This window comes from Alosa sapidissima, chromosome 6, assembly GCF_018492685.1.
Source record: "Alosa sapidissima isolate fAloSap1 chromosome 6, fAloSap1.pri, whole genome shotgun sequence".
NCBI lineage: Eukaryota > Metazoa > Chordata > Actinopteri > Clupeiformes > Clupeidae > Alosa > Alosa sapidissima.
The window spans coordinates 14,366,433-14,390,799 of NC_055962.1; the positions used below are offsets into that span (position 1 = coordinate 14,366,433).

The following is a 24,367-nucleotide window of genomic DNA, read 5'->3' on the forward strand; positions in this document are numbered from 1 at the left end:
CCCGGGGCTGAAGTGGCCCTTGCATGTTTTATTACTTCTTGCACCTCTTTCCACCTTGGTGGACTATCGTCGCATTGGCTACTTAATTCACCAATAGGTGGGATATCAGCAGGAAGTACCATCTCTCTGAACCTCTCCCCATCTTTGTGCACTCCCTCTAAATACTCCTCAAGCTTCTGCTTAGGTTCCGAAAGATTACCACTCTTCTGCATTACGAATAAAGACTTAACAAACTTAAATGGGTCTTTATAGAATGCTAGTCGAGCTCGTGATTTCTTCTTCATATTTTTCCTAATATTTTCAGCTCTTCTTAGCACTACCAACCGCTCCCTCACATCTGCCTGTAGACAGTCAATACCTTCCTTCTCATCATCTGTAGCTTTTCTCCACTGCTTCTTAAGCTGCCTCCTCTCCTTGATAAGTTTATCTATCTCCTGCTGGCGCCTAGATTTAACTACCTCATGTTGCCGTTTTGTCCTTCTCTCAATAGTCCCAAATCTTTCCTTACCATAGCTATGAATAATGTCTCCCATTTTCTCTAATTTGCTTTCAGCCGTCCCCTTGAGCTGACCCAGGATACTGACCAAATCACTATTAACATCTTCCCACATTCTACATTCTGCTGCGCCTGGCCATCTAACCCCAGGCCTATGACCATTAATCTTCTCCCTCCTTGGCTGACTGGCCTCTCTTTCTGCCTCAGTGCTAGAACTTTCCTCAACAACAGGGGTACTGATGTCCTGCGAACTGTGGGTTTCTTCCTGTCGCTGAACTTCAACCGACTGACTTGATGCACTTCTTAAGAAATAGCTATCAATGCGGGGACCCTGTGTTCCCTCTACCAAGCACTTCTTTTTTCCTTGATGAATTTTCAGGCCCTTTAAACTTGTAACCTTCTGCCAACCACACACACACATCTGCAGCTTTTTCTCAGTTTTCTCTGAACTAGTGGCTTCCACAAACATGTTTTCCTTACTCGTAATCAAATTCGTTCCAGGGTCAGTAACCATGTCTATCACAAGTGAGTGTTCTGTATGTGAATAGTTCACAGGTAGTTCCAGGGTCAGTAACCATGTCTATCACAGTAATAGTTCTGTATGTGAATAGTTCACAGGTAGTTCTCAGTATGGTTCAGAATCTTTATATAGTTCAGAGTATGTGCTGTCAGAAAGTGGTCAATTCTTGTCAGAAATATGTCTGCAGGTATGTTATGTTCTGTTGGTTCAGAGTCTCAATATGATTCAGAGCAGTATTCAGTGTGTGTAGCTAGGTATGTATGATCAGAAAGTGGTCAATTCTTGTCGGTAATATGTTTGCAGGTATGTGTATGAGTGGGATTCAGAGTCTCAATATGATATGATTCAAAGTGGGTTTCAATCTCAAAAGAGTTCAGTAAATCAATCAAATCTCAATCAATCAATCAATCTCAAAAGGAGTCAAGAGTATAGTATGTGCAGTCAGATATGTTCTCAGGAAGTGTTAGGTTCTTGTCGTAGATATGTTTGCAGGTAGGCGTTAGTGGGATATGAGTGCAGTGCAGTGCAGTGTAGTGCAGGGTGCTGCAGACGATGAGCGTCACAAGTGACACGCAGACACCACTTTGACAGGGCTGGTCTGGAACAAGCCTAAAAGGCAAACAAAAAAGAAAAAAAAACACACGTTACACACTTCCAAAAATAAGCAGCAACAGACACGGCAACATTGCTGCTTTCTTGGTTCTATCAATTTTAATGATAGGTTGGTTTTAATGACGTAGGATGAATTAAGCGAAGGGAGCAAAGAAAACTAATACAAAATTCAGCTGTATATTATACTGTTCAGGACCAGACTTTGTAGGCAGCTGCACATTAGATTGTCTGTCGTCACCCTTAGATTTACTGTATGTGATGGTTAATTGATAAAGAAAAAGTTTGGACACATTTGTAGTTGTCAATGCCGATATGCTAGGCACTTAAAAATATGGAGGACTGAGCATTCTGACATCAAGACAAACAACCTGCAAATCAACTAGTTTAACTAGCTTGCTAGTTCTGTCATTCAAATTGCGTCCATAGGTTACAGTGGGTCTACACCATATCGGTGAAGTAGCTATTTTTCTTCCCCATCAAGTAAAACACAATTTACATGTTTGTGTAAGCAAAAAAGCAGCTGGTCTAGCAGTAAAAAAGTAATAAAAAGACACCTTAAAAGTCTGCAGCACAGCAAGGGAAGACAGGATGGGAGATGGGAGTCTTGAGATGCAGTATTTTTGTGTCAAAGACTGCCGCAGCACAAGGGAAGGTGGAGATGGAGGAAGTCTTTAAAAAGACAATTGCTTTCTGTTGTGAATAAAGAAAATTGTGTGAAACCGTGACCACTGCTATAACATTACAATGCAACACAATTATGTTAAATTAACAAAATGCAGCACAACCTCTCATCTGTGTGAGCAAGTAGTACCTTTAGGTTAAATACCATGACATGTACTCAACACAAATATTAGGGGCACACTTAGAAATAGGTTTGTTTGCTGTAACATTATAATCAGAAAAGAATTGGGCCAGTATGTTGATAGGCTAAGATTTTCTAGATAAGTCTATTATTTTTCCGCCACAATAAAAGTAAAAAAAAAAATATGTGATAGCATTGGATTCAGGATAGATGTTTGTCTTTTATCACCCTGTTGTTCATTACCCATATGTCTATGGAGGTTCATATTACAGGCATGTTGGCAACATCTAGCCGGCCTTAGGTCATGTAATGTTAACGTCCTAGTTCAAGGCATACCGTCAAACGCTTCCGTGTGACGTTAACGCCTTCATTTCGGTCGCGGTTTTGCGTTGTGGCCCTGACCTTTCTGTGTTGCTGCAGTGTTTTAGCATATAACTATCGATAGTTTCCAAATGTCAGACTTCACGAATCAACTATACTACTACCTGACCAATTGTGGGGCATAGTTCATAAACGTTGTTTTTTACAACACATACGTCAAATAAAAGTGATAATGAATGTCACATAAAGTACATGTCTAGTTAAAGTAGATAATAGCTAGACCTGTCAGTTGGCCACGTTAACGTTAGCTGCCAAACTTCATTCCTAGACAACGTAAAGTTAGCGTGTAGCTACGTTTCCATAATTTCCAAATGGCAGACTTCACCAGTCAACTAACTACTAACGTTACCCGACCAATTGTCGGACATAATTCATAGAGGTTGTTGTAATGAATGTCACACAAAGTACATGTCTATTTAAAGTAAATAATAGCTAGACATAACGTTAGTTAGCCACGTTAGCAGCCAAACTTTACCTCAGATAGCGAGCAATGTATAGAAGTCCTAACTACGTTTCGATAATTTCCAAATGACAGACGTTGAGTCAGCTAACGTTATGGTAGCTGCTACTAGCTACCCTACCAATTGTCGGAAACAATTCCTTAACATTGTTTTTGACAACATATACGTCGAATAAAAGTGATATGATTAGAGTAATTAACTTGGTGGTTAAGGTTAACGGTAGTGCTAGCTCGAAAGTTAACGTTAGCTAGATAGTCGCGTTAGGTACCAGGCTCATTTAAGCTATCGATACAAAGAACGTTGTTAACCTTACCAAAATACCAAGCAGCTATTGTGTTAACGTTAAGAGAATAAAACTTACGTTTGTGGTAGTGTGAAAAGTCCCGGTAAGTTCAGGGCGAAGTTTTTGAAGGCTCCAAAACTTGACAGAGGCGACGAGAAGCTCAGCTCAGGTAGCAGTACAACAAGAATGAGGCTAGTAAAGGTGTTTAAGTCGTGATTCACTCGGATCTTTCACCCGTGTCTTTAAATTAACCCATGAGTCGCGAGTCTCTAGTATCATTAACTCGGATCAGTTGAGTCCTACTACAATTAAATCTAAAACGATAAACAGCGCCACACACAAACCTCTTGCAACATTAGCTAGCCTCCTAGCCCTAGCCATCGTAGCTGCCAAAAATGTAACAATTTCGTAGGCAACCACAACTCCACAAATCAACTCAAGCGACTGAGTGAGCAGGCAGTCCGAGATAACTGGTTAACTTCCCGCAGAACCGGAAACATTGCAGACTCACAGACCATGGGACTCAGATTGGAGCGGCTGAGTAGCAATCCGGGTTAGTCGGATCAGCCGGCCGGTTAAGCTACGTTGAGTACGAGTCAGTCGAATCAGCCGGCTACGTTGTCATGAGTGGATCTGCGAGAGCGAGTAGCTCCTCCTCGAGGTGAAAAGCAATTCCACAACAAAAGCCATTTTTCCACTTCTGAAATAACATTCAATGTTCTGCATGTAGCCTAGACATAATTAGATTTGGTGTATAGATGTAGCATATTAAAATGCAATTAGGTCGTGCAGACAGTCCGAACTGCACGCTCATGGAGCTGCTTGAGTATCTACCCGGGTCAGTCGAATCAGCTGGGCGGGCCGGTTACGTTGTTATGAGTGCGAGTCAGCCGAATCAGCCGGCTACGTTGTCATGAGTGGATCTTTAGAGCAGCGAGTAACTCCTCGTCAAGGTGAAAAACAAATCCACAACAAAAGCCATGCTTTCACTTCTGAAATAACATATGTTCTGCACGCATAGCCTACTATAAAAAGCAATTAGGTCGCAAAGACAGTCCGAAACATTGCAAGCTCTGTATGGAGTTGCTTGAGTACCTGAGTCAGTTGGATCAGCCGGGCGGGCCGGTTACGTTATGTTGTTATGAGTGCGAGTCAGCCGAATCAGCCGGCTACGTTGTCATGAGTGGATCTTTAGAGGAGCGAGTAACTCCTCGTCAAGATTAAAAGAAAATCCACAACAAAAGCCATGCTTTCACTTCTGAAATAACATATGTTCTGCACGCATAGCCTACTTTAAAATGCAATTAGGTCGCGAAGACAGTCCGAAACATTGCAAGCTCTGTATGGAGTTGCTTGAGTAGGCTAGCCTACCTGGGTCATTTGGATCAGCCGGGCGGACCGGTTACGTTATGTTGTTATGAGTGCGAGTCAGTCGAATCAGCCGGCTACATGAGTGGATCTGTAGACGAGCGAGTAGCCTAGTTTCTACTCGTGTCAAGGTGATAATAATAATAGGCCTAATGAGAATAGTAGTAGTAGTAATAATAATAATAATAATTTATTCACTGCAGGGCATTTCTACGTTCCTGTTTCTATGTCTACATTGAAAGTCAATTGCTTAGGCTAGGTTAAGACAATAAATAAACAGTCTGGCTCAAACTGCTTTCTTTCCCGTGAGTGGGTGGAGGTTTTGACGCTATTATATTAGGCTACCTAACAGTATAGCTATGATTAATAGTATTATTAGTTGCCTAGTATTAGCAGCCTATAATACTTATTAGAATAAATTCCTAGTAGCCTACTATTAGTAGTAGTGGTAATAAACATTGTAGCAGAGTAGCATTAGACCTAGGCAAACTTTTCTATTGTTAACAAAACAACAACAAATAATTAATTATTATAATATAGGCTACCCTCTCTGTCTCTCTAAGATCAACGTTTCTGAACATGAGCACCAAAAAGATGAACAATGTGTGGATGCACTTTGACCAGGAGAGCAAAACTCTAAAGGCTAAATGCAAGTGCTGCAAAAACCTGGTTTCAAATCATGGAGGATCCACATCCAACATGAGAAGGCACTTAACGAAATGAAGCACCCCACGGCACTGCTTGAACGTAGGACTGACTTTCTTTGCGATTTAGCAATACTGACTCAAATGACTCAAGTGACTCGTTCAACCCGGATCAGTTTAGTGAGTGACTCAGAATAACCCGGATCCTTAAAAGGAATCAAGTTTGACAGGCCTACTACAGCATGACATGAGCGTAGCCATTATTCTCAAACTATTTGCATTAAGTCTACACCACTGTAAGTGGAAGGAAAGGCAACCAGCAATGAGGAGAACCATTTAAAGTCAACATACAATTTCACTATGGCTATATTTTACTATATTAAGTTGTGAGTGACCTTTGGCCTTTAGGGCCTACATTGTCCCATGAGCCATAATTGCAACCATTATATTGTTCTTTTGTTAGCCTTAAGCCTAGCTCAGTCATTATGCCATACCACATCACCTCCTGCCATGTAATGAGCTGCATTGAACACATGAAGATCTATTGAGAACACCAAATCCATATTTCCTGTTATTTTGGTGAAAGTAATGTAAATGTAGTGTAATGCCTGACAATTCAAAGACAATAATATTGTAATGTAACAAATTACTTTGAGATGACAGTAACAAGTAATAAATAATGCATTACGCTTTTGAAGTAACTTGCCCAAGACTGCAATAGACTACAAATTCTGTCACACTTGGTGTGAGGTCCTTAACTACCAGCATTAAAGTTCTCCACTGCTAGGAAAAGGCAGACCACTGATTTACAGTTTAACAAGTTTAATAAAGTACACAACCACTATAATAAATAAGCAGTAAAAAACAGTAGTGTAAATTAGCAATAGTATAAAATCACTATAAATAGCAATAGTATAAAATCACAATCACAAAATAGACAATGTGCATTTAATCAACATTCAGTCATAGTTCATTAGCCAGTCCGTAGATGAGAATCTCAAAACAGTGTGGAATGTGACGAGTAGAGTTATAAATACAGTCCACAATGATAGAGTCCGGGTCCAACAGTGCAAGTGCACCTAGTTACAGCACCAGAGACAGTGGATTAAGTGAAGTCATCGTACTCTCTCGCTGACGCCTGGTGGCCTTCTACACCACTCTGCGGGCTCGTTTAAATGGCTTCACCACTGTTAAAAGACAAAAAAAAAGCCCTCAGTCGCGAACACAGAGTTTCAGATCGCACTCACACACATGCACACACAAAGTTGTCTGACAGGACAACTTTCCTTCACTTAGCTCAGATAGGCGTTGAATCAAGTTCCGTGTCTGGCTGGCCCGTCCTTCCGGTTCCACCTGTGTCACTCACGTTGGTGTGCGCTCTGTCCACACCAGTCCACACAGATTCTTCTCTATCTGCTTTCTCCCGGTTTCTGCCGCTACTCTCTCCCCTGCGTCCATGCCCTCTCAGTCCATTTCACCTTCTCCCCCTACCTCCACTGAACCTGTCTTTTTATCACACAGAACAAACGCAAGCCCCACACATCTCGCACACCGCCAAATCTGGGCAAAGAGGGGTGTGTCTCGTGTAGCCATAATTGTAAAGTGGCAGATATAGAAATGTCCACAGCAAATCCATGACACACAGTGCTCAATCACACTGTACAAAATGTAATGAATTAAAGTATAAACCACACAAGTGAATTAATGAAAGCACACCATACATAAAGTACACAAATTAATTAACTACACTTGACAAAGCCTGGTTTAGTGAAAAGCCCCCTCACCAGCGTCAAGGTACAGGCCTTAGAGAGGGTTTTTTTTTTTTTTTTTTTTTTTGACTGATTAAATAATTAACTTATTAGATAAATAACTGATTAAATAAAGAACTGATTGATTGATTAATTAATTAATTATTTAAACTGATTGTAACTGAGTGTCTGGATACAATCTGCAAGTGACCAACTTAGAGAAAAGATTAACACAACAGGAACACGACAGCAGTACATCTAGGACAAATAACAGTTAAGAATATGGAACACAGCTTAAATATGGTATAGTTATGCTCATAACATTCTGCCAATACATACAAATTTTATTTAAATGTTCTGCATTAAACCTGCGAGAAAAAAAAAAAGCTCAAAGAAAAGATTAACACAACACAACAACAGTACATCTAGGGCAGACATACTCTGCAAAATCTAAAACATGGCTCAGACAAAACTGGTGGAAAAGTTGCCTGCACCTCCTGCAGACAACAACAGGATCCTTACCTGATCGGATTGCTCGGCGGCAGAGGCAATGGATGTCCACCTCCATGGCGTGGCCTAAGGTCATCGGGGGGCTCTCCACATAACCCGGGAATGGTGTCAGGAAGCCCTTCTGAAAACATGCAAAAAGATGGTCTCGCATGAGTCTCTGATCATAAGTGGTAATGCATGGATCCTCACCTCTGCAGATGGTGAGACTGTTTGCAATAGCAAACAGCCCACAGTCGGTGCCACCTTCCTGCTGCTGGACAACGGGCCACTGCATGGTCACACTCTTCCCAGAAAAACAGAGCAAACCTGTCACCTGAACCTCGAACTCCTGCGTATGCACTCTGTTTAGGGAATCAAAAATATTCACAGCACCCACCTTACACCCAATGTCACTTACCGTAACCCAGTGGTTTGCACAAACATTTAAAATCTGCACAAACCCCTGGGTTTTTGACGGCACAGTAGATAGTAGAGCCACGGAGGTGGTGGCGTGGAGGCCTCCGATATTGGGGTACTGCAACTTTAGGAGAGCCTGGGCATGATCAATTGCTCGATCGTCAAGCCAGCTATGTGGACTGAGTAGCATGGCCCTGAAGTCCTCCACCCTTCTGCTCAGCGCTGCTGGCAAAGTCCGCCCTGACTGGACACCAGTGATGACAATGCCATCCTCCTAAAACATTAGAAATAATGATTAATTCACAATGTAAGGACATAGCTTCCAATATAAACTATAATAGCAGTTTTACCTCTTTTTTTTTTACCTCTAGTGTGTCTTGCTCAGTCTTGGAGCTGGTATCATTTGGGGTTCTGCTGCATGTCACCTGTAGACAGACAAGTACATTTGTATTTACAAATCTAAAGTGACACACATATGTGAATTATATTACAAGGGCCATTGTCCCCTACAACTTTTCCGGCTTCTGCGCTAACCCAACTCCAGTAAAAGCATTGTCCAAGTAGTAAGATAACCAACATCATGAAGGTTGCAGACATAACATTAAGTCACTAACATTCTTTAAATGTTGACTAAGCTTAACTAACTTACCTTGAGAGTGTCCTCCACCAACTCTGAGCAGTCAGCACCTCTGTCAGTCTAGGACCCTAAGATAAAAAATTAAATGTATTACTTTGTTGTCACAGTCACGATCATAAAATAAATACATATACTGACTTAAACACATACTTTTCAGCAAAGGCTTCACTGAGGCATAGGGTGTTTTGGAAGTCAGGGGTTTGCCTTCCATTGTCTCCAACTGGACAAGGTTGTCCTCCACTTCGATGACCCTTTCAAGCATAAACAATTTAAGTTATTACATGCTATGTCACCAATCATCAATTGATCATTTGCAATCAACAACATTCAAAAGCTAAATATACCTATACTTGTTTGGCCAGTCAGGAAGCATAGCCATGCCAGGTCTGCCACGCTTCCGCTCATTTTTCTTCAGCACCTCCATACCAGGAATGATGGTGAAGCGCTTGGCCTTTGTCTTTTTTTTCCGATAGGCTGCCTTCTGCCTCTCTTGGGCCTTCTCGATGTTGACGAGCACCTGGACAGATTCATGTACTTTGTAAGATTACACAGAAAGAAATTAGACATTCTGTCAGTTTTCAGTAATAAAATTCATTACTTTGTTGAACACATCCGCATCTGCCTCGGTGCGTTCTCGAACAAAGGCCTCGATGTCCTCCTCTGCAACAGCTGAAACTTCTCCAACTGGGTCACCATCTACAATCTATTTCACAAAGTGATACTTCAGATTCAGTAGGTTAAACATGGCAACAAACAAAACATGAATGAATTACATACATTACAACATACCTCACAGAAGAGTCGTGGCTCTCGGCCATACATTAGCCGAAAAGGAGAGTACTTGGAGGATGCCTGAAAAGAGGAGTTATGTGCAAACACAATCTCCTTCAGCTTGTCCTCCCAACTTTCTTGATACCCCTTTACAGTGGGCATCGCTTTCAAATGACCACTTCATTCGCGCATTACGCGGCGTGAAGCTGCGTGAAGCTTTAGTACCACTTTCAGCCACTGTGCGTCGCTCTGCCACTGTACATCGCTCTGCCTGCCGTCCTTTACATAATTGTTGCCGAGAGTAATCCCAGCCTACGAATTCAATAACAAAATAAATCATGCATAATTAAACATTACCTCGATTTAGGTTACTTGGGTATGGCTTAAGGCTTGACTACACGAAAATCGAAATCGAAATTTGCTGTCTACATTATTGTCAGTGTTGGGGTTAACGCAACTACGCAAATCAAAACAGTGGTGTGATAATTGAGCCAGTAGAGAAATAACTGTTCAGAATGAATCTGTAGCCTTGGGTAGGCTTCTGCAGAAAACAATGTTGTTGCCGATTTAATACTATCTGGCGACGTTTTTAACAGGCTACGCAATAGAGGCTTAGACAACTATGACCCATGTTTTGGTTTCGTAAATTAATTTGCCCTACTTCTTGACTGCAATGTAGTCAATTGACTGCTTGACATGTCATTTTTATTTTTCTGTACGATAAACAATTACATCTGCTTTATGCCGCAGAATTACATTCATATTTGGCTGACTGCAGACGCGCCACTTCCCTCCCCATATTCCAATATTAAGATAGTATGAAGTGCTTTTTGTATAGGCTACTATCATAAAAAAAAAATAGTTAAAACGAATAGCTATTTGCAATTTGACAAAACACTGGTCCTCATTTTGCGAATGCGAGGACGATATGAGCCTGTTGCATTTAGTTAGATGTCCGAGTCACACATAATGTTTGAAAACCACTGGCTCGTAATCACAATAATTTAACACACGACAGTTGGATAACCTACTTCATCATGTCCCCATGCCTACATTTTTGTGAGTAGCATAGAGATCGTTCAAAACAATAAAGTATGGCTCTCCGTTTGGGACATCGAAAACTTATATTTTTAATAGACTACCGTCGAAGATGCTGACTTGCAAAAGCCTCGGAATAACACGTTATCTCCACTATCATCGGTCATGCCCCTTGATCAAAGTGGGGAATGAAATAAAAGTTTGATAACCACTGGCTTAACAAGTTACCTGCAGTCCAGAACACAGAATCTATTGCAATATTCTGATGATCGGCGATGATATCGGCAAATGTTTGTTTTCCAAAGTAAGAATTTCACTTCACCATGCACCTTCGACAATACCTGGCCTACCTGGTATCATTACAAACATTATTCTGTGTCCTAAAACTGGCATATTTTATGGCATTGTGTCATGTAAGTTCGTTGCAAAATCTAGAGAAAAGTGTGAGGTGGTCAGCGGGGGACAATTGAGACACACATTGGATTGTGTTATTACTTGAACATTCCACACTATCCACAGCTGTGGTAGGCCTATCAGGGGCAGGAGGATTACTGTCAGCGCAGGCTTTATATAAAATAAAGCCAAAATATACCCAAAATAAAGGCATGTGGTTTGCGCAGCCTACAGTAAATAACAGACCCGCCAGAATGTGCGTTATGATGCTTTTTTACAAGCAAGATGTTTTTGGTACCCTACGCACACTGCATGTTCTTAAATAACAATGATCATCAGTAATATTCGACCATTAATTTGGGTAAATGGGCAAGCGTGACCACCTTGATTGGCTGATTGGCTGATGATTGTAACGTGGGCATGATTCCAAACACCTCCCTTACGATGATGAGTGACAGGTCTCAGAATGCGTGCGCTACACAAGGACGGAAGATGATGAATAACTGGGGCCGTAGGCTATTCACAAAGGCTTTTATCTTACTACTAGGAGTAGGCTACTCCTAAATCGCACTTAAAGATTTTAGATTGGAGTTTTCTCTTAAAAGTTATTCACAAAGCCTTTCAGACAACTCCTAAACTAGGAGTGAGTCTTCGTGGCTATGGATGACGTCATTACTCATGCACGAGCTTGACTGAAGTGACCACCTTGATTGGCTGACGATTGTAACGAGGGAATTCCAAACACCTCTCTTCCGATGATGACTGACAGGTGACAGGTCGGAGAATGCGTGCACTACACAAGTAGTGCGAAGGACGGAAGATGATTAATAACTGAATAAAAAGGCCTAGCCTAAATGAATAAAGAGTAAGGCAAAACAAATAGCTTAGTAGCCTAATGAAACATAGGCCTATGGATTGATGCAGTAGCCTACCTTTGCAACATTATTAAATTAATCTGTCACCATATCCCTAGGCTACGTTTGCAAAGAGGAGAACATTTTAATTTGATTCACAATGAAACATTACATTTCATTTACATGTTAACAATGAGTAGTTTGTGTTGTTGTTGGTGGCGTTATTGCATCCCTTTTATGAATGCAAAATGGTTCCCTCGCGATTGGAAGCTCCTGTTGCGCATAGGCTATTTCAAAACATCGCAACGTAAAATGCCACAAAAAAGCTGTTTATGAATAGGTCTTAGTGAGTTAGGAGTCCTCTCGACTTAAGCTGTCCCAGACTTAGGTGCTACTTTTAGGTCTAAAATGCTTCGTGAATTACTTTTTAAAAACAAATTAGGAGTCCTAAAGTTAGGAGTGACACGCCCATTATTTTTAGGAGTTGCTCCTAAATTCGCCAGTTAGGAGCTACTTTTAGCCTTAAAATTCTTTGTGAATATGGCCCCTGAATAAAAAGGCCTAGCCTAAATGAATCAAGGCAAAACAAATAGCCTAGTAGCCCAATGAAACATACGGATTGATGTAGTATCTTGTAACATTATTAAATTATTCTGTTACTATGCCTACATTTGCAAAAGAGAACATTTTAATTTGATTCACAATAATGTTACATTTAATTTACATGTTGACAATGATTAGCCTAGTTTTGGTTGTTGTTGGCGGCGTTATTGCATGTTAGTTATGCCTACAATGCAAAATTGCTTCCTCGCGATTGGAAGCTCCTGTAGCTGCATAGGAATAGGTCTGTGAGTAAGGAGTCCTCTTGACTTCTTTTAAGCTGTCAGAGGTGGGAAGGTGTGATTTTTTGGGGGAAGGGCTGGATTAACTGGGCACAGTTGTCTGATGGCCCCCCTTCCCCCCAGCCAACGTGAATCGGGTGGTTAGTTAATAGGCCTATCGTGAAGATTTTTCCTGCCATCTAAGGCACGAGCGCATCTGTGAGGCCAAGCCTCACCAAGTAGCTCGTTTGTTTACAACTAACATTCCATTTAATTAAACTGCTTTATAGGCTATGCCGAAATAGTTTTCAACATTTTGAATATTAGTGTCGGGTGAACTGAAATGTTCTCAAAGTAGCCTTATGCCCCCCCGTCAAGCAATATAACCATACAAACGCGCTTCCTGCACTCATTGTTTCAAAAGGAGTAATTTTGGCTTTGTCAGAACTGAAGAGCTGTGGACGGCACGGCACGGTATGCCCAATGAAAATAAATTAACGCAACGCAACACAACACAACACAGACCCCGCTTCTCTCGCGTCAGTCACTGACATGAACGAAACACAGAACCCGCTTCTCTCACGGCAGTCACTGACAGTAGCCTAGAATAAATGCATGGGGTAAAACACTTCCCCATGACAAAGACATCGTAAAACACTGAAAGTTAATATTTTGTCACTAGCAACATTCATCTGTCCTTTGTCAAATGTATTATGTTCCAAGTACCCTATGCGTAATTCTGCTTCATAAAGTTGAACAAATACATTTGCTTATTTCACAGAAAAATATAAATAGCCAGTCTACAGTGCAGAGTTGGTAAGTTATGGTAGGCCAACTTGCAGTGAACATACAAAGAGGGGAAATTATTTATCTTGCAGCTGAGTAGACTCAGGTGCGCACGTAGACATAAGGCCGAACATGCAAGCTCCAATGAATCGTGCTCTCACGGCAATCGCGCCGTTAAACTTAAATAGGTTAACATCACTCTGAGTTCGCCTTCAAGACAGGAAAACGATTATTTGAAGACATCTGTTTCGTTGGAAGGGCAAGGGGTAGCAACAGGGCAACACAGAGACAGGCCCGATGGCAGGGCTGTTATGAGAGTATTAAAATATGGGATATTCTACGGGAAAACATTAAAACGGCAAGACAGCGGGGAAAGTTAAAATACGTGATAAACACGGAAAACGTTGGCATGCATTGTTTCGGTCCCCGTGCACAGGGATTATTTGTCATACTATTAATCACATATGATTATTTGTGAAATTGTGCAAACAGGCGCAACACATTTGAAAAGGAAGGACTGGTAGCATGCAAGCTCACGGGAAAGATTGTTTTAAGAATGTTATCACAAAGTGTGTGGTTGTGGCGCGGGCGGAAGACAATTGGCAGGGGAGGGTCATGTCTTTTTTTAACAATTCTGTCGGAGGGTCATTGAACAATTTCTAGCAGGCAAGAGAGGGTCATGCAACTTCCAACTGAAGCACTCAAAATTCCTCCGGTGGCCCCTTCAATAAATAACGATCAGTCCCTAGATTGCTGCTGGACTATATGTCTTGGTTCTGTTAACAACTTATTGTCAAACGCATAGCCTATCTCGCGGTTGCATCCATTACAAACACACATGCAATGTGAACGTCTGGGATTGGGGAGAGCACTAAATGCTCTACTGAATAAGCACGAAGTCAAACCTTTAAATGAAAAAACACTCTTTAATAATCCAAAAAAATAAACCGCTAATGAAGTAAACTTGTGACCATCAAAAATCGTTTATCGCTTGTAACTCCGTGATACCAGGATGTAACAGGAAGGCATTTGGCTGAGCAACGGAGGTTAATATGCTCCATGTTTTGTCCAAATTATGACTGTATCATCGTTGCACTCGGAGAAAACCGGAATGTTTCATTCGTCCCCGTTTCAATCGTCCCGGTTGTACCTACTCAAAACGCAGATAGAACCTTATTATTCTAAGGTAGCGAAATAGCGTTCAGCATGATTCATGCCCAATTAATTCCCCGTTAAAGTGTTCGCCTTTGTAGTTTAGTTTCGTGATAGCCTATGATAAACGGCTTATGGCCAAATATGTGAAAACGTTAAAATACAGTAGGCGATAAACCCGGAAAAAGTTGACAGTGATTTTTTCATAATCACTTTGGAGGGTCATAGAAAAATGTATTGCTGGCGAGGGAGGGTCACGTCTTTTTGGACTAATGCTCCCCAAAGCAACGGAGGTTAATACTCTATATTTTGTCCAAATGATGTCTGTCTATCATCGTTGCACTCGGAGAAAACCAGAATGTTTAATTTGTCCTGCGTCTCTACGGCTGCAAACGGGATTCACTCGCAGTTAACCAAATATTTATTTATTAGGGCAGGCATATTTCTGGCTATTACATTATTTCTAAACCAGTCTGCTAAAGTCTGTAGTGAAGTCTGTGTAGGGTTTTCCAGGCTCCATTTCTTTTTACGAGACACCCTGCTCACTTGAGCCATCTACCGGTTGTTTGGGTTGTTGCAGTGTCTCACTGGAAAAATACAAATTAAAGTCGCGTGATACCGCGTGATCCCACGCGCGGACCGCGAGTGAAGCTGGCCAATTCGAAGCACTGCCCACTGTAGGGTTTTCCCAATCGCTTTTTTTAGGGTCTGATTTGTGCGTTCATCCAAACCTACAAGAAATAAATTACATTTAGAGTAACAATCATAGTAGTCAATTACAATAACAACACTACCAACAATTATGCATACCATTTGTCTGTGGGTGGTATGCTGATGACATTCGGTGTTTCACCCCACATTTTTCAAACATCTTCTGATTAACCTTAGGCAGAAAGACATACATACACACACATTAAATTACATTATTTAAAAAAAAAAAAAAACTGTTGCTCTGTAGCACTTTGAGATTGCTAATTCTAAAACTGATAGTTCCGGTCCTTGATTGTGATTGGCTGAATCACGTTCAATGCCGTTGTAAAATGCAGCATAAACATACATCCGTGTGGAGTACAATGAGGGAGCAGGAAGAGTAAGAAGAGTGAGAATTAGAGGAGGCCTAGGAAGAGGACGTGGAGGTGAAGAAGTAGGAGGAAGAGAACGAGAAGGTGAAGAAGTGAGAGGGAGAGGATGACATGGACAAGGAGGAGCAAGAGGAGGACGAGGAAGGGGAAGAGGGCTATTTCTTACCCTTCTTACCCTTCCTCTTCCCCCTCCTCTTGCTCCTCCTTGTCCTCTTCCTCTAACTTCACCTCCTTGTCCTTGTCGTCCTCTCCCTCTCGCTTCTTCACATCCACGTCCTCTTCCTCAGGGGGCAGTCGTGGCCTACTGGTTAGCGCTTCGGACTTGTAACCCGAGGGTTGCCGGTTCAAACCCCAACCAGTAGGCATGGCTGAAGTGCCCTTGAGCATGGCACTAATCCCTCACTGCTCCCCGAGTGCCGCTGTTGTTACAGGCAGCTCACTGCATTGGGATTAGTGTGTGCTTCACCTCACGCAGTGCTTTTAGTTTTGCAAACTCAGTGAGTGGTTTTATAAGTATTAATAGTTTTTGAAATTGTGCTATAAGAATCACGATTTTGTTTAAGCATTCAGAAAAAAGCTTTTGCAAGACAACTACAATGTTTTGCTGATTTGGTGAAAGGTTTTCCTATTCGAGTTTTGCAAAAATAGCCAATAGCTACAAAAAATGTGCTTAAGCAATCAGAAAAAACTGTAAGCAATTACTTAGATAACACCAGTTAACTGTAATGACTACAGTAAAACGTTACCCTGTTCCAAAATTCACGTAATTAACATGTGCTTAATCGCATTTCATAGTGACATTTGACCCAGTGCAGTCTGGCTATCGTGACTGAAGGAGGCAGACGAGAAAGCACTGCTTTGAATGAAACATTTAGCCTAGGCCTACATTTAAAAAGAACACCCAGACCAATACTGTTGACAGGAGCATCAATGTACTATTTCTGCAGTAAGAAATTTCTGTTGCCTACCATAGGAGTTTGTCAAGTCTGAAGTAGCACCTCAGTGCAAAACACTCCGTTTTGCAGAGCCTACCCTATGACCGAATAACTAACTAACCGACAAACTCCGTTAATAAATTGTCTACATTTGTTGCACACTTGGAACAAAATGTCTTCAAAAGTATGTGGAAGGTGGTTACATTTATTTCCATTCCAATAACTTCACACATTACATTTCCGTGTGCACTTGTAGGATATGCTCCTTTAATATATTTGTTCCTACTATTTAGTTTATTTTCTTGAACTGCTATTTCTTATCCTGGACTGCCACCTACTGGATAGAAAAGGCAACAACCTAGTAATTATGTGAATCAAAATCTACATGTTTGAATGGCCAAAAAAAGGATAAATCATAGGTGTTATTCCACACATTACTTCTGAACATCTGAAACCAGGCACTATGCTGACCCAAAGGGAAAATTATAATAAAAGAGAGACACGTTGAACTCTAAAGTCTATAATGTTGGTTTGGCTGTTCATTGATTCACTCATCTGCCAAAGTTGTTTTTAGGATATGTTCATAGCAAAACTGGATGCATGCGATTAATCTAGGTTAATTACACAGAGAATGTAATTCATTTGATTCAAATTTTTAATCGATTGACAGCCCTAGTTTATATACATACCTCAGATGTCAGCACTGCTTTTTTCGCCTTAATGGGTCTAGTCTCCACCCATTTGGTAAAAAAAAATCAGTGGCTGTTAGTAGGTATCGGTTACCTGATTTCCGCGACTTCTTCAATGGACCGATGAGGTCAACACCTTCATATAAATGTTAGACAGAAGAAAAGAAGAGTTAAATCTTGTTAATGCTGTAGTGATCTGTCACGTCTCTAGCAAATCCATGTGAAAGTGCAATCTCACCGATCATGTGCCAAGGTGCCACAGGTTTAATTGGCTTCATCTCTGGTGGCTCTGTCTTCACCCTCTCGAACGTCTGGCATGGTTCGCAGGTGCTGACCTTCACAGCAAATGAAGAATGAACAGAAACTGTTAATAGCAATTCATCTGTACATAGAAAATGAAACAGTTGTACTGTCAGAACCGAACTAATATAAATTCACCAACCCAATTGTCGACATGAGCTGTGATGTTGTGCCAATAAAACCTCTGCCTGATCTTCTCCATCATCCTGTCCCTGCCGAAATGACCAGCATGGACCTCCTCTAGGATGGTAACCTTCTCTTCCTCAGAGAAAACAACCCTCCTCATGGAATGTCCATCAGTCCCTCTGTAGAACATGATGTCACCTGAAAAAGAAAAAATATATAAAAAATAATTATAAAAGAAACTACATTGTCTAGGTGGAAGACCTGGCCATTAGCAACACTAAGTGTGGGTACACCAAATAACTTGCGTTACAGTCGCCATTACCTCTGGGCTAGATTTTATTAATGAAGTTGTCAATCTAGCTTTAGTCCCTCAGGTGAATTCTGAGGTAAATATACAAAAAAATGTCATAATAATGACGCATGTAACCGTGAAAGTAGATATACACCTTTTATAACCCGAGAAACGCGAAACATTTGATTAGAAATGGCAAATTGTTGGGGAATGACACATTTTGAAGGCTATGATTGTGCTAAGGTGATTGTGCTAACGTTAAGGTGTTGATCTTGGCGAACTTTGAAGCAAGTTAGCAGTCCAGCTAGTTATTTGATAATATAACACAAATGGTTAGCGAAGTAATTCAGTTAAGTTAACATAACAGATTTCTGACATAATCTGCATAGCAGATAGTAAATTAGTTCGCAGCTAAAGCATTTACACAACCGTAACGTACCTTGAAGAGAGAAGTTTTTGGCTGCTTTCCTGATTGCTCTCTTGGAAGACTCAGTGACCCCTTGCTTGTACTTCTCTTTGCTGGAAAGATAAAAGAAAATGTCGTGTAACAACACCATCTTAACAACTGTTTGTCACTATCAAAATCACAAAATGTTTTAAATAAAGATAATTATGCGCTAACAACTTATGCTTTGTCAGCTACTGACAGCTAACGTCAACACAAAAGTTAATTAGGGCTGGCTAATGCTACAAACACTAAACGTTAAGAAACTAAACAACTCTAACTTGTATAGCTAATGAATCGTACTAAAACGAATGTAAATTATCACGATTTTGAAAATAAATAAATAAATAAATAAATAAATAAATAATAGGGCCTGTGGCAGTAGATGTGGGTATCCCAAGGAAATTTGGAGTCGCGCTCTCGCTGGTCTGAGGTGATATGACGCAGTGACAAGATGCACTTCACGTTAATGCGCGAGCTGCCCTCACCAGATATATTGCATAGCGACCAGCGTAGCAATGCTGCCGAACAGCTGATTAGAACGGTATTGTTGCGTCATCCGGAACTTTTTCCCTGGCCGGAACAAATTTACTGTGACAGCACCACCAGTCTAAATATTGGCCAAATAATATTTCAACCATATCTGATAAGTATACATGCTGATGTTTCAGTCTTTTATTTACATTAACTTTCATCACGGTCAGTTCAGGTAAATTTTTCTTTAAAAACAATGGACATAAGGTCAAAGGAAACATTGAAGTGTTGGGTATAAGCTAAGGCAAGTGTGTGTGTTGTTGTTGCAACTGTGGTAAATGTGTAACAAATGTCAGACTATTGACCAGCATGTGCAAAAGATGGCATGAGGCCAAGTATAAGTGTGTCAAGAGTATGTGTTAGAGAAAGTAAAGTGTGTGTGTGACCAATTTAAAAGCCGTATACTGTACTAATTAATTCCAGTAGGACTGTTGTGACTCGAGCAAATTCATTATTGATCTGTAAAAGTGCAAAGGAAACAAAAAGAACCAAGGTAAGTATTTAAATTCCAAAACATTTCCTGTAAACTGTTTCTCCTTTTGGGTGTTGAGGACAATAGTTAACTTCAGCTTTTCTGGATTTTTTTTTAATGCTTGAAGCAGCATGATGTGGAACTTGCTGTTTGTTCTTCAAAGAATTTATACTCACTTCAGAACACCCAACACTTTGTTGCTTTGTGCGCAAGTTTGCCATCTTGAATTATTCTCAGTTCCACCGGTTCAGTTATTGCCCTAATTATCAAAAAGAGAAGGCAAATGCAATCACAGTAAAGAACTAAGTTATCAAATATCAGGATTTTTTTAGGGGGAAAAAAACACACACAAAAAAGAAAAATTACCCTCTGTTATCAACTACAAAGGCTTTGGTGGTCACCTCCTACGCCTACTAAGTTAGTTACCTACAGTATGGAAAGGCAAAATCAACACTAAGTTAATACCACTTAAAACCCAAAACCTTCATCTCCAATGTTATAACATTTGCTGGCATAACTTGTCTTGGTACATGCCTCCGATATGTATGAAATAATCTTTCTCTGAGGAAAGCTCAGCAAAATCACAAAACTGACAACTGTAGGTCAATAATTTTGTTCCTGTCTGTGAGGGTAATGAATGAGCTCGGTAAACATGGTTTTTCAAGCTATTCCATGTCCTGAAACTACATGGACAACTGGCATAAGTGCACAGGTAACAGGGATTCCTACCATAATGACCATGGCATAATTTACAGTGTTGTAACAATTTGTACCTGCTAGACTGTGAAGCACAGCATAGAACACCACCTAAAGAAAGATCTAGGAAAAGGACAACAGGTTATAAACAGTTTATTCCACACACCCTGTGCTTCAGGCTAAGCCAAAAGCTTTGAATACTTTTCTACCAAAACAGATGTCAAAACAATCTCTAAAAACTTTAATCTTTAACATATCAATCATATTCATTAACAACAACATTGCTGAATCCAACTTACCACATGAAGCGTGGCCTGAACGCCAGGCAAGGCAACACTGGTAAAATCTGAAAGGGGTGGGGCACATTAATAATGATTTCAAAAGCAACTTTTGCGTTATTACCATATATTAATTAGGATAAATACGCCAGATAGATAGACAAATAGATAGAGATACTTTATTGATGCCTAGGGGAAATTCAAAACAAAATTAAAAAAGATGAGTTCATTGGGTCAAATATAAAATATAAAGTATAGAATAAACAACACTTGAACGTCACAAACGACACCAAAAATACATTTAACTGCTGCTGTGTTCACATCTCCTCAGTCACAATAAACAGAGCCTGATGCCCAACGTGTTTGAACACTGTAGCTACCAACATAGCAGGGCATCTACCTGCTGCAACACGTTTTGCATTTATTTCTGAATTAGCTATTCATTAATGCAAAACGCCAGCAAAATCACAACCGTAGCAACTAGTCTAAAAGAACGGCAGTCATGCCTAACCTAACTGGACGTGTAATATCACCGACAATTTTTTTTTATTTAACTTACAACTACCGTTTCTGTAAGGCTGCATGGATTTGACTACATTAGCAGCGTGAACACGGTTAGCCATCTAGACATGTGACTAGCTGATACTAACAAATCACACGAAATACTTGGAATATCATTCAAATACTCACTTAGGTCGAAGTTTTGACAGTTTCGAACAGAATTACGATCTACTTAGCACCAACTATAAATGCTACTCGCAGATGATAAAAGATGTAGGTTACTCGCCAGTTAGCTTCGTTTTGTCGCTTTCAACGCACTTCCAGTTCAGTTTACCAACGTCTCTACAGCATGACATGAGCGTGACCAAAAACTTCCGCCTTGATGTCACGCGATGATGTGAAATGAGCATGCGCGAGAGATTTAATTGCATCAAATCACTTGTTACGTGTTTATTCAACAGAAATGAATTAAACTCCTCCAAATTTCCTGATATCTAATTTGGATTTAATTAAAACAACTATCTACATCTCTCTAATTAATCAGTTTTAGTTATTTCATCATGTTTCATTTATTTCTAACAAACAATACCCAGTTTTCATTTTTTTGAGTGTACATTCCCAGGAGGTAGGCTATGCGGGAGAAGTGCAGCAGAGCAAGTGTCACGTGATCACTAGTGGGTCACAACGTTGTCCTATGCAGCCTAATGTTTATTTTGTGCAGGGAGAGTTACTTGGGATTTTATGGGGCTACTTCTGTTCAAGTAGCACTGATGAGACAGTCACGTTTTTTGCTACACGGTATTATATGGAGAGAAAACATTAGCCTTTGAGTATTTTAATAGTCAGTTGTAAACAAATTACTATTCTCATGTAACTCTTTTGTAAATGGACTGAAGTTCGCTCTAAATATCTACCTTTGCCGATTATGCTAACCGTTAGCATCTTTATGGGATTTCTCATATACATTAGCCATAAGCTAACGCATTAGTTTCTATTCTGTAACTTGGAATGCTAGCCTACGTGATTGCTCTAAAACAAAACATAGAAGGAAATAACTGAGATGTAGGCTACTCTGTTGGTCTGCTCTTAGTTTTACAGTGAATCCTATGTAAAGGTTTAAAAGGAACAGCTTCAGACTCTCTCGCCAGTAAAGTACTACAAAAACTGGTCGAAAAAGGCCCACTCTGATATTATTCTTAACCACACATAAAACACAGTATTTCCCACAGAATTGAATTCTATTTGTGGTGGTAGGTTTGCAAAATTAACTGTTTTTAACAAATTAGCGCAGCGTGGTTATGATGCAGTTTAAGTCAATTGCAGGATTGTTAATGTTTTCTTTAAACATGCATGTAGGTTTGTTGAGGGACAAGGGGAGGCTGCGCAAAGGTGCACATATCTTTACAATGAACGAATTCCATCCAATTTAAAGTACAACATGCAAAATCATTGTGTGGTGGTAAATGTTGATATTGTGGTGGGCCGCCACAAATAAGTCAATGTATGGGAAACACTGAAACGGCATGTTTTCCCCTTGTTGTTCTGTATGATTCCGAAGCATCTATATAGCCTACGAGAGGCGTAGTATCGTAAAGATCAGCGCTGCGTGTGTAACCGTGTGTGTGTATGTGTGCTTATGACATTTGCTGGCCGTTTTAACCATGTAAACGTCATTTTTTGACCAGTTTTATTTGATTCACGTAGGGGGGAGGGCCTAGGACAATTTTTTTGAGCCGGGGGGAAGCCCCTGGAAAAAAAAAATTTGATCAGTGGGGAGGGCCAGGCAGAACATTTTTAACCCGATCGTCTGGCGACCGGCCCTCCCCCGCCGCTAAATATCGTACAGTCCCTAATCTAAGCGTGCTCAGATGACGTGATAGACCAGGCGCTGTTGCTCACCTGTCCATCATCGTAAAGCCCGATTTGATTGGTTCACCCGATCTAGGGTGAGCATAGTTGCTCCACAATGGAGCAATGCCAGACCGAACTTCCCAACCTCAAATGTTGTGGGCGGGACTAAGTTTGGCTGGCACCCAGGCTAGTTGCATACCGCATTCAATTCAAAATTCTGCTCCTCACACACAAGCCCCTACATAGTCATGCTCCCACCTATTTTACTGACCTCTTGGAAAACTATAGACCCTTTCAACAAGGTAAACAAAAACAATGCTTGAACATTCTATTTGGGCCCCAATCTACTTCCTCTGCATTAATATAACATATGGAATGTTAAAAAGGAAGTCTTGTGGGGCCAACTATGATGCTGATAATGGAACTCTCTTGAAAGGGTCTATACCCCTGCCCAGAGCCATATAAATATATATATAAATTGTCGCAACTCTACCTTTATATGGCTCTGCCCCTGCCCACTCACTGCGATCCATCGCAGCAGGTCTAAACAATACACCAAAAATGAACATTCTGTCACACTGCCCCTAAACTCTGGATTTTTGATTTGACTGCATAAGTTGACATTTTTTTATTTTAATATTATATTAATTATTTTTGTAAGTGACCTTGGGTGTCATTAAAGGTGCTTTTAAATCAAATGTATTATTATTTATTATTATCTGAGAAGGGTTCCCTTGGTAAAGATGAACGATTTTGAAGTTGAACACTGTCACTGTTGAACGCAGTCACTAAGTCACTCGCATAATGAATTGATAGAGGATGCGTTGCCCAAGCTCCCACAAAAAACACTATTAAGAGGATCCTGGTAATGTTTATGACAGTAAAAAGTTCATCTTAAATGAAGGTCACGGGAAAACCATTCTAGAAGTTATGCTTTGCCACTGTCAGGACTTAGTTCTTACCACTTTGGGTCATATAACTCTATCTCCAAAGGAAATGATCAGACACTCTCCATTAGATACCAGAGGAGTGATTATAGGACTCAAACATCTTCACAGCCTCTCTCACTTTCTCTCTCTCACACACTAGGTGGATGTTGCTGATATGTGTATTATCATTGATTGTAATTTCTTACTGATTTGAAAGGTGGATGAATCCCAAGATAGGCTTTGCGGGGCTACACATTCTTGTTATTTTCATCCTATAGAACCATCTACTTACTAAAGGTGCAATGTTCTAGTAGTGGAACTTCATTCTGTTAATGGACTATGGATATGGTTTTAGTTGCTTGGCAGATCCAAATCCAAAATGATTTACAACATACTGTACATTATAAAAACATTACAATAGTTTACAATACAGTGTCTTAAAATGTCTGTGTCTTTGAAATCTGCTGTACTTCCTTGCATTTTTAATTTCACAGGAATTTCATCAGAAAAAATAAATCTCAAAATCAGTGTTCTACTTTTGATCTAAAATCTAAAGTCTGACAA

General features: G+C 40.4%; 1 protein-coding gene across 1 annotated transcript in view; it reads left to right on the forward strand.

The window, feature by feature from the left end:
* The window catches only part of LOC121712175 (N-acetyllactosaminide beta-1,3-N-acetylglucosaminyltransferase 4-like), a 51,741-nt gene that overhangs the window by 25,111 nt on the left and 2,263 nt on the right, over positions 1-24,367 (forward strand). The window lies entirely within an intron of this gene.